This window comes from Portunus trituberculatus, chromosome 32 (genome assembly GCF_017591435.1).
Source record: "Portunus trituberculatus isolate SZX2019 chromosome 32, ASM1759143v1, whole genome shotgun sequence".
Taxonomy (NCBI): Eukaryota; Metazoa; Arthropoda; class Malacostraca; order Decapoda; family Portunidae; genus Portunus; species Portunus trituberculatus.
Window position 1 is genome coordinate 15,892,004 of NC_059286.1, and position 12,260 is coordinate 15,904,263.

A 12,260-nucleotide genomic window follows, 5' to 3' on the forward strand; every position below is an offset into this window, starting at 1 on the left:
CATTCATTCATTCATTCAGGCAGGCAGGCAGTGTCTAATTTTCTCTCACTCGATGTTCAATTACCTTATTCATTCATTTATTTATTCATTAATTTTCAACTCCATTATTCATTCATTTCCTTCCTTCATTCATTCATTCAGTGAGTCAGTCAGTCAGACAGTCAGACAGTTAGTTAATTAGACATTCAATCAGTCATTCATTCAGATAGTCAGACAGGGAAAGTAAAGAGTCCTGGGTAGTAGAAATTGAGGTAAGCAACGACACACACACACACACACACACACACACACACACACACACACACACACACACACACACACACACACGGTAGCTCAGTGGTTAGAGCGCTGGCTTCACAAGCCAGAGAACCGGGGTTCGATTCCCCGGCCGGGTGGAGATATTTGGGTGTGTCTCCTTTCACGTGTAGCCCCTGTTCACCTAACAGTGAGTAGGTACGGGATGTAAATCGAGGAGTTGTGACCTTGTTGTTCCGGTGTGTGGTGTGTGCCTGGTCTCAGGCCTATCCGAAGATCGGAAATAATGAGCTCTGAGCTCGTTCCGTAGGGTAACGTCTGGCTGTCTCGTCAGAGACTGCAGCAGATCAAACAGTGAAACACACACACACACACACACACACACACACACACACACGGTGCCCACTATTGTGCGAGCCTTAAATAAATAAGTGAATTCTAGGTTAAGTTTATCCATAGTTAGGTTAAGCATTTTTAGTTCATTGTGGTAATGTCCACCCCCCTGTACATTTTCAGTGTAATTTTTTACATTGCCTAACTAATAAACCGTGTATTATTATTATTATTATTATTACACACACACACACACACACACACGGTAGCTCAGTGGTTAGAGCGCTGGGTTCACAAGCCAGAGGACCGGGGTTCGATTCCCCGGCCGGGTGGAGATATTTGGGTGTGTCTCCTTTCACGTGTAGCCCCTGTTCACCTAGCAGTGAGTAGGTACGGGATGTAAATCGAGGAGTTGTGACCTTGTTGTCCCGGTGTGTGGTGTGTGCCTGGTCTCAGGCTTATCCGAAGATCGGAAATAATGAGCTCTGAGCTCGTTCCTTAGGGTAACGTCTGGCTGTCTCGTCAGAGACTGCAGCAGATCAAACACACACACACACACACACACACACACACACACACACACACACACACACACACACACACACACACACACACACACACACACACACACACACACACACACGGCCTGTCGCCCACCTGTTACCTGTTCATCCTTGTCTCTACCTGTGGTAAGATTGGGGCAGCTTGTATGATGTTTTTTTTCTTTCTTGAGAGAGAGAGAGAGAGAGAGAGAGAGAGAGAGAGAGAGAGAGAGAGAGAGAAAGGAAATCATATACCATTTCTTTCATTTCATATTTCTTCTTCATCGTTTTGTGTAAATAGTTTATTTTTTAATGTTTTATTAAAGACCCGCATTTTTATTATTTTTTTCTGTTCGAGTTTATGGAAGTATTTAGAAATGTATTGTTGTTTTTACTTGTTTTTGATATCTGCTTTATACAATTGGGAAGGTATTTTTTGTTGATGTTTCCGTATTTTTTTTTTTTAAGGTATCTTTGCTTATTGTTTTTGATGACTATCGCAGCCTCTCGTTTTATATCTATCCAACCTTGTTTCGTTAAAAATTCTGGGCTGCTGTCATTCCTTTTATTTTCATGCCTATCCTGAATTTTGTCTTTTTTTTTATTGTCTGGCTTCCATCACAGCGTCTCGATTTAGATCTGTCCAGTCTTTTGTTTCATGCTAAAATTTCCCTCGTCCGTCACTCGTTTTCACATCTATTCAACTTTTTCCTCTCTCTCTCTCTCTCTCTCTCTCTCTCTCTCTCTCTCTCTCTCTCTCTCTCTCTCTCTCTCTCTCTCTCTCTCTCTCTCTCTCTCTCTCTCTCTCTCTCTCTCTCTCTCTCTCTCACACACACACACACACACACACACACACACACACACACACACACACACACACACACACACACACAGATGTTAAAAAATATAGTTTTCCGCAAAGATGTATTGAGACGTGGAACAGTTTAAATGAAAAAGTAGTGTCTGCAACGAGTGTGCATACTTTTAAAGTAAGATTGGATAAGTGTAGATATGAAGACGGGGCCACACGAGCATAAAGCCCGGGCCCTGTAAAACTACAACTAGGTAAATACAACTAGTTAAATACACACACACACACACACACACACACACACACACACACACACACACACACTTGACTTTTCTTTCTAACCATCCAGATTTTTTCACTTTATTTAGATCGAAGTGTGGGAATTTGTGTCATGTGATCCTGTTTTGTTTTATAAATGTTTTTGTTACTTGTTCGTGTTTCCTTTCCCACGCCACCTATTTTTTTATGTTAAATATTTCCACCTAAACATTTCTTAAATTGGGAGTCAAGTCTGTCATATCTATTGCTTTTCTATTCAACTCAGTATAACTTTATTCTTTTCTCGCAATTTTTAGTTTTTTTTATACCATGTGGGCTTTTCACAGGAATTTCTGGGCTAAAGGGGATATTTTTTGTGGTACCTCTTATCTCAAAGCCCACCCGCTAGGAAACCGTTGCCCTGAGTGAGGAAGCCCAAACCACACTCGGACCGTGGACAGGATTCGAACCCGTGCGCTTGGAGACCCCTCGGACCCCAAAGCACGCCTGGATCCACTGTACCCTCACTCCCTCATAACCATCAAGAAATTTTTCATGAGACACCCTGATATGAGAATAACTTGTATTTTATTGGACCTTTCTTTCTTGTTATTCCCTTACATTTTATATCCCTTCAAATATTTCCACCTCATCATATCCAGGTGTACATTTGATTTCTTGTGTGTCTTGTCATTATTGTATTATTTCTATTCTATCTCGTTTTTTGTTATTCGTTCATTTTTTTGTACGTATGATAAATTTTTGCCTTTGTATATACCTAGTGTGGGTTTTTTTTATGATACCGCTTCTTATATTTTTAATTATGTTACATTTTTCTTACTTTTGTGTTTTGTTCCTCATATTTATAAAAGTTTATTCTATTTTACTTATTTATACTTTCTCATTCCGTCATTTTCTTATAAATATCAGAACATTTCCTCCTTTTCTGATATTTGGGCTAATTTCTGACTCATCGTGCGTTAATTTTTATTTAATTTTTATTTTTTTATTTTATTTATTTTATTTTTTTTTTTCTATTTCGGTTTCATTCCTTCATTTCTGTGTATATAGACATTTTTTCTCTCGTGGTGCTTTGGGTAATATCTGACAATTCACGCCTTGCTTTTTTCTTTTCTTATATTCTTTTTATTCCGTTTTTGCCACCTGATTGCAATTTTTCACTTTATATTCAAACATTTCTTCTTTTTTTGTTATTTTGGGTAATTGTGACATATCACGCCTTGCCTTTCTGATTTTTATTATATTCCTATTTTGATTCCGTGTTTGTCACCTGAACTCATTCCTTCACTGTCCTATATACAGGCATTTCTTCCTTTTCTGGCGTTAATTTCTGACAAGTCATGTCCTGGTTTTTTCTTTTTTTATTCTTATTTTTATTCTGTGTTAGTCATCTGATCGCGTCTCTTCACTTTCTTATATATATTTTCTCCATTATTTTGTTTGATTTCTGACATACCGCGCCTTGCTTTTCTATTTTTTTTTATTGTTTTTATTTTTATTGCGTGATTGTTACTTGACTAATTCCTTCACTCTCCTATATAGAACCATTTCTTCTGGTGTTAATTTCTGACATGTCACTGCTTGCTTTTCATATTTTTATTATTTTTTTAAAATCCGTGTTTGGCATCTGACTGTAATTCTTCTTTCATATCCAAACATTTCTTCCTTTCCTGTTATTTTGAGTAATTTTCGACGTATCACGCTTTGCTTTTCATATTTGTATTAATTTTACTCCGTGTTTGTCACCTGATTATTTCATCACTTTCTTATATCCAAACATTTCTTCCTTTCCTATTTTTCTGGGCACTTCTGACATAGCACGCCTTATATTTTACATTTTCTTGATTATATTATTATATTTATTAAATTTTTGTGTCACTTAATCTTATTCCTTTACTTTCTTATATACATTTCCTGGTGTTTTAGTAGCTTCAGACGCGTCACTGCTTTCCTTTCCTAGTCATTTTGCTTCCCATCATTCCCTCACATTTTTATCATGCAAATTTTCACACCTCAGCATGTCCAGGCGAGGGGAGCAAGCCGTAATGGGGTGAGTGACGCAATCAGATTTAGTGCTTCAGGGAAATTGTACTTGTGTGGAATCTGCTTCAAGGAAAACATGCAGTCAGGGGTGTTATGTCCTCAGGGTGTGGCCAGACTGTATGTATCACCTTATCTTGCTCTTTTTTGTATATATTTCTTCTCCTCGTCTTTATTTAATTTTCTTTATTTTTCTTAGGAGTTTTGGTGGTTTTCTTTTCTTTTTTTATCTGTTTGTGTTCTGTAAGTTTGTGTTATTCAGTCAGTTTCTGTGTGTCTATCTGTTTTGTTTTGTTTAGTTTAGTTTTTATTTTGTCTGGTTGTGTCTTTGTATCTTTTTCTTCTCTCTTTGTCTATCTTGTTTATTTGTATTCTTCTTGTTTTTTGTTTTTTTCTTTTTTTTCGTTTTCTTTCCTCTTTTTCTGTCTGTTTAGTTTGTGTGTCAGTCATTCAGTTTGAATCTGTTTTTCCTCTCTCTCTCTCTCTCTCTCTCTCTCTCTCTCTCTCTCTCTCTCTCTCTCTCTCTCTCTCTCTCTCTCTCTCTCTCTCTCTCTCTCAGGTTATATACAGGTAACATGCACCTGGGAACAAGTACATTCGAGTTTGACAATAAAACTTTCACTGCAACGCTCGCTGAGTTAAGATCATAATTCGTCTAGCGAGGAATATTTTACTCGTGCATTCAACTACGCACTTTTTTCAAACTTTTTAACACTTTTTTATTACTTTCGTTTTCGTTTTAATTTCTTTTTATTTTTACTTTTCTTTTTACAATTACGACTATATCTTATTATATATGTATATTTTTTTTTTACTCTGTTGGCTTTCTTTTTTATTTTTTTTTTACTTTAAATTATATTTCAGATTATATTTTTTAACTTCTAATTTTTAATTTTTTTTTTTTTGCTTTTGAATGACTTTTCTAATTTTTAACTATTGTACTTTTCCTTATTTTATTTTTTTTTTACTTTTCTATAACACTTCTTTTTTTTCAACTTTATTTTCTCCCAGTTAGTGCATTTGAATACCGCTTCACGCCACGTAGCTCTTCGTCGTAATTTTTTTTTCTCTTCTACTTTGCATTCAGTAGGCGGCACACATTTTAGCACTCTGAATCTGGGCCGTGTTGCTCTTGAGTGCTTATTTCAACACTTACGCCCATCATATTCACTGTAACAACTCTCCTGGATCTTCTATTTCCAGCCCAGCACTTCTGTTTTGTTACTCGGTGTGCGTTTCACCCCTCTGAGACCTTGCATAAATATCTGGATCTCTTATGTTTATATTAAGAACTATATTATGACATTTGAAAGGTTTATTCTGCCATTTGGAACTATTGTTTGGCACTTGGAAGTCATATTTAGTGTTTGATCTCATAATACTTTACATTTAATATTTTCTTATACTAATCTCATTCTTTTTTTTTTATTTATTTTTTTTTTTATTCATCTACATGTAATCCGGCGTTTCATTTAACCTCCTAATTTCATACCACACTTTTAAAACCACAATTTTCTTTATCATTGCTATCTTGACTTTTTTTTCTCGGTTTTCTCCTTGACAACATAAAAAAAAGGGTACGTATTTTCACTATCTTTTTTGAATCCAACCTTTCATTTACTATCCTAACTCGACATATCGCATTTTAAAACCAAACTTTCATTATTTGGTTATTCCGCTTTTTCCTTCGTTTTTATTTATTTTTTTTCTCGTTCATTCCCCTTACCATCATATTTCGAAACCCAATCGCATTTTTTACCTTCCGTACTTGATTTAACCCTCCATTTACCATTCAAACATCATATATCGCAATTTTAAACCCTTACACTTTTATCTACTTGTTTACTTGGATCCCTGGCAACTGGATGTTAATATTTCATCCCCGCGGTACTTGGAGTGTGTGAGAGAGGAGGCGTTTCTCTGGTGACTCTGGGAGATGAGATGAGAGAGATGAGAGTGGCTGGGCGGGTACCACTAATTACATTCCCATAAACTCAGGTAATTTTGTGGCTTCAGGTTATCTCTGCACCTTAGTCAAGAGGCGTGATGGAGGAAAAGGAGGTGGAGGTGGAGGTGGAGGAGGGGGAAGGAGAGGGGGAGGTGCTCGAGAGGGTGTGTGGTGGTGGTGGTGGTCCTTCATCAAAATGCAGATTAAATTAAGGAGTGAGAGTAAAGCCTTAAATTACCTTCACTGATAATGGCTGCTGCTAATGATCTGTTCCCCTCACGTGTCCGCCATGATGGAGTGCTGCAGCGGGAGGTGGAGGAGGAGGAGGAGCAGGAGGAGCAGGGGCAGGAGCAGGGGGAGAAGTGGGAGGAGCAAGAAAATGAGTTGAAGAAGAGAAATGAAGAAAAATTAAGAGAAGGACGATACAGAGAAAAAAAAAAGAGGTATATGAAGAGGTAAATGAGGAAGGTGAAAATTAGAAGAGAAAAACATAAGAAAAATTAGAAGGGGAAAATATACTGTAGAGAGATACACACAAAAAAAAAATGGAGATAATAGGTTAGAAAACAAGAAGTAAAATGAAATCAAAAGGAAAAGAGAACGAAGAGTATTTTCCTTTATTTTTTGCATATTTTCCATTTCTTCCTTTTCTTTCCATCATTTTGCTATTATCTCTCCTTTTATTTTTTCTTCGTATTAGTAGAAGAAAATAACGAAGAATAAGACCCCACAGAAGAAAACAAGAGGAAAAAAGGAAACGGGTAAATAGCTAAAATTGAAGGAGGAAGGAGATACTGACGATGATGATGATGTTGACAAGACGGGTGGCGATAATGAAGAGGGTGTGTACTTCTCTAAATTAGGGTTACGATGCAGCTTAGGGTGACAGGAGCGATAACAGATGACGGTATTTTATGATCGAGATGTGGACGTAAAAATTATGATGACCTTCTTACGATACGACAACAACAAGAAGCAGGAATGAAGGAAAGGAATAGAGAGTAGAGATGCATAGATGAAGGAAGAGAGAGGTAATGGATAAAGAAGATGTGAAGAGGGAAAATAAGTGAAAGATGAAGTGATAGAAGAGGAAGTAAGAAGTAGGGTTATAGAAAAAGGAATGGAGGAGAAAGAGGAGAGAAAAGAAGGAGAAAATTTAATGTAGTAGATAAAGGAAAAGATGAGGGAAAGAAAAAAATACCACAAAATAAAGAAAAATTATAGAAAGGTAAAAATAAAAAAGTAAGGGAAAGAAAAATATATAAAAACTGAAGCGTGGATGCAAAAGAAAAGGAGGAAGATAAAAAAAAGTACCTGATAAGGAAGTAGAGGAAAAAAAGAAACGTAAAGAGAGAGAAATGAAAAAAAACGTGAAAAGAGAGATAAGAAAACAACGAAAAAAGAGTAAAAAATGCCATAAAAGGAAACGGGAGAAGAAAAAAAGCCCCCCCAAAAAATGAAAAGAGAAAAGGGGGAGACGAAAGTAAAGGGTGAAGATGGGGAGGCTTAGGGATCGAGAGGCTTAAGGGTTCAGAGAGTAGGGGGATTAGGGAAGGTGATCAGGCGGAGGTGATTAGAGGTGAAGTGATTAGAAGAGCGGGAAGATTGGTAGGAGTAAGTAGAAAGTATTTGCCAATCAGTACTGCACGTAAGATGGTAGTAGTAGTAGTAGTAGTAGTAGTAGTAGTAGTAGTTGTTGTTGTTGTCGTTGTTGTTGTATTTGTTGTTGCAGTAGTAGTGGTATAGTAGTAGAGGCAGTAGCAATAGCAGTAGTAGTAGTAGTAGTAGTAGTAGTAGTAGTAGTGGTATAGTAGTAGAAGCAGTAGCAATAGCAGTAGTAGTAGTAGTAGTAGTAGTAGTAGTAGCAGCAGCAGTGCAGCAGCAGTAGCAGCAGCAGTAGTAGTAGTAGTAGTAGTAGTAGTAGTAGTAGTAGTAGTAGTAGTAGTAGTAGTGGTAATGGTGGTGGTAGTAGTAGTAGTAGTAGTAGTGGTAGTGGTAGTGGTGGTGTGTGGTAGTAGTAGTAGTAGTAGTAGTAGTAGTAGTAGTAGTAGTAGTAGTAGTAGTAGTAGTAGTAGTAGTAGTAGTAGTAGTAGCTCCAGGTCTTTATAGTATAATTAGAAGTTAAAAGAAAGGGAGAAGAAGGAAGAGGAGTATATATAAATAAATGGGAGGAGGAGAAAGAAGACATGGGAAGTACAACAAAGAAGAATATGTGTGAGGAAGAGGAAGAAAAAGAGTACATGACTGTATAAAAGAAATACATAGATAAAAATGGTAGAATGAATATATAAACACACAAAAAAAAAGAATAGAAGGAAAAAAATAAAGAAACAAGAGTTAGTATTTTGATGGAAGAAGAGAAAAATAACAAAAACCATTACAACAGTAAGGAAAAAAAGAAACACAACAGAAAACAAACCAAACCAAAACAAAACAAAAGAAACACTGAGTCACGTAAAACAATGAATTTCTACTAAGCCATTACAAACACACTAATGAACAAAAAGTGTGAGTGATTGAGGTAAACAAACTGACTATGGGAGGAAGGGAGGAGAAAGAGGGGTGGAGAAGGAGAGAAGGAAGGATGGAGGGCTTTCCTGGAACAGACGAGTGTAAGGCAGCCATCCTTTACTGGAACAAGACGTACTAAGACCTTTGTTCGTGGAAGTCTCCTCCTGTCTTCTTTACTTTTCCTCTCCTTTTCCTCCTTCTTTTCCTTTCATCTCCTTTGTCTCTTTTCATTTCTCTATACGTGTGTTTATTTCTTTTCTTTTTTAGTCTTTCTCTGTCTATTTTCTCGTCTTTTCATTCTTCAACTCTATTTTTTTCCCGTTCTTCGTCTCTTTCTCTCTGTTATTCATCTCTCCTTTGTCTCTTTCCATTTCTCTATCCGTGTATTTATTTCTTTTCTTTTTAGTCTTCTTTTTCTCTATTTTCTCGTCTTTTCATTCTCCAACTCTATTCTTTTCCCGTTCTTCGTCTCTTTCTCTATTATTCTCTCTGCTTTTTCTTCTTTATCTTCGTTTTTTCCTCTTTCTCACCTTCGCCTTTTTCTTTTCTCTGCGTCCTCTCCTTTCCCGTTTCTCCCCTTCGTTTCCTTACTTTATTTTCCTTTACCTCCATTCTTTCTCCCTTTTTTTCGTTTTTTTTCCTTTCTCCTCTACTTCCATTCTCTTTCTTTACCTCAATTTTTCCTTTACCACCATTTCCCTTTAACTCAATTTCTTTCTTCCATTCTTTCTATTTTTCCCCTCCCTTATTCCTTTATTCCCTCTTCGTCTTGCTTTCTCTCTAATTTTCTCCTTTTTTTCATACTTTTGATTCTTTGTTTCGTTATATTCTCTTTTTCTTTTTTAATTTTCTCTTTCTTATCTCCTGTTTCATTTTTTTCCACCCTTTATCTAACTTACTATGTTCTCATGCTTTTTCTTACTTTTCTATTTTTCATCTATTTATTCATTGTTCTCACTCCTTGTTGTCTCTTTTCTTTCCTTCCTTGTTTTTTTTGGTTATTTTCTTCCATATTTATCTCTTCCCTTTTTTCTTTCCTTTGTTTTTTTCTTTATATTTGCTTGTTTTTGTTTGTGTGTGTATTTTTCATATTTTTCCCTTTTTTTTATATATTTTGGCATTTTAGTTTTCTTCCTTTGTTCCCTTTCACTTTTGCTACTCCTATTTTCTCTTCTTATTAATCTATCTTATTTTACCTATTCCCTTTTTACTTTTTCATTCACTTCCTATTTTCTTTATCTGATTTTTATTTATTTGGTATTTTTCTATCAGTGTTTCATTTTCTTCTATGTTCTATCATATTTTCCTTTCCTTTTTCCTTTACTCTCTCTCTCTCTCTCTCTCTCTCTCTCCTTTCATTTCTTTCATTATCTATTGCTTCCATTTTCTTTTCTTCCTTTATATAGTTTTCGTACATTTAACTTTCACTTTCCTCTTCTTTCATGAATATCTTTTCTTTATTTTCCTCACCCTTTTCTTTTCTTTACCTCTTATTTCCTCTTCTTTATCTTCCTTTTCTCTAACCATTATTTTTCCTTCCTTCCTTCTATCCTTCCTTTCTTCCTTCTTTCTTTCCTTTCTTTCTTTCTTTCTTTCTTTCTTTCTTTCTTTCTTTCTTTCTTTCTTCCTTCCTTCCTTCCTTCCTTCCTTCCTTCCTTCTCTACCACTCCATTCCAATTCCTTTGTTTTTCACTCCCTCTTTTAACCTCCCGTTTCCTCCCTTCCTCCTCTTTCCCCTCTCCCTCCTCCCTCTTCCTCTCTCTCCTTCTCTCTCCCTCTCTCTCTCTCTCGTAATGGACCCTAATGCCGTCCTGAGGTTAATTAATTGCTTCTCCGGGGATATATTTGACTGTGTGTGTGTGTGTGTGTGTGTGTGTGTGTGTGTGTGTGTGTGTGTGTGTGTGTGTGTGTGTTGCGTGCCGGGTGGTAATACGTACATACACACACACTGGGACTAGTATTGTTCGTACTTATACATGGAAATATACTTAACAGATATGAGTAAATGAATTAGGGAGCTAAAAAAATATCCAGGAATTAGTTTACGGAGGCGGGAAAAATAATAGCGTCAGGGGAGCGAGTGAGGTGGAATTCCTGCAGCGAGAAAAGAGAGAGAGAACATGTTTTTATTTTAACATTCGCGTGCTAAGAAACCACTACTTTGTCCCTGTTGCGAGATAGCACCCTGCAACACCGCCATGCCCCGCTACACCACCGTCTCTACCACCACCATTGCTGCCACTACCTCTACCACTACCACTACCAATACCACTCCCTTCGTTACTGCAATCTTCTTTTTTTTTTTTAAGCTGTGTTGGGTATTCATTCTCTTACCCTCTACATCACCGTTTCTACAATCACTACTGCCATCACTATTACCATTACTTTTACTACTACCACTACTACTTCTACCATTATCACTACCTTAACCGTCTCCGTTACTGCAATCTTCCTCACTTTTTTTTTTGTTGTGTTTGGCATTCATTCTCTGCCCCTTCTCTACCACCACCACCACCACCATCACCACTACTACTACCACCACCACCACCACCACCACCACCACCACCACCACCACCACCACCACCACTACCACTATTAATGCCAATACCACCGTCTCTGTTACTGCATTCTTAATTTTTTTTTTTTATGTGTTAAGTATTATTTCTGTCACTATATCACCGTCTCCACAACCACCACTAACACCACCACCACTACCACTGCCATTACCGCTACTACTGCTGCTGCCACCGTCTCCGTTACTGCACTCCTCATTTTTTTAGTTGTGTTAAGTATTAATTCTCTGTCCCGCTACATCACCATCTCTACTATCACTACTACCACCATTGTTACCACTCCTTCTACCACTACCACCGTCTCCGTTACTGCAATCTTCCTCATTTTTTAGTCGTTGTGTTCGCTATTAATTGTCTCTTTCTTTCTTTTTTTTTTTGTTATTGCGTGACTTGTTCTGTGTGTTAATTTTGTTTTCATACACTTTTCCAAGATTTATTAGGAGTCTTCGTTTACTTATTTATTTATTTATTTTCTTTCTTTTTCTCTTTTGCCTGTCTTAGTTATTGTAAGGCTTACTCTGTATGTAGTTTTATTTATTTTTTGTTTTGTTTTCTATTTCTTCTTTCTTTATTATAGCACTGTTTTAAATTTTTGTCCGTTAATTCTTTCTCTTGCTTACCATGTATCTTAATTCTTTCTTTCTTTTCCTCTGATGCGACAAAATGTTTCTTCTCTCTTCTCTGTCTCTTTCATAGCAAGAGTTACACTTATTCTTTACACTTATGCAAGAAAATGTTCATTCTTTCATTCTTTTATTTGCACTAAGAAAATATTCACTTTCTCCTTGATGTAATTCTTTACCATTATACAATAGGGACTTCTTTTCCTTTTCGCTTTATTTTTGATTAGAAAACATTATCAGTATTCTTTTCCATTTAGAACGAATTACTTATTGTTTCCTTCCGTCTTTACAGAACTTTACACCACAAAGAGATCGGCAGAACACCCGAAGAAAGTGAGTACATTT

General features: G+C 36.6%; 1 long non-coding RNA gene across 2 annotated transcripts in view; it reads left to right on the forward strand.

Annotated features, from left to right (window-relative positions):
• LOC123512108 overlaps nucleotides 1-12,260 on the forward strand; it is a 226,944-nt gene that overhangs the window by 32,468 nt on the left and 182,216 nt on the right. For both annotated transcript variants that reach the window (XR_006677029.1, XR_006677028.1), the window contains exon 3: nucleotides 12,208-12,248. This is a non-coding gene — a long non-coding RNA (uncharacterized LOC123512108). The remainder of the gene's footprint in view (nucleotides 1-12,207; nucleotides 12,249-12,260) is intronic.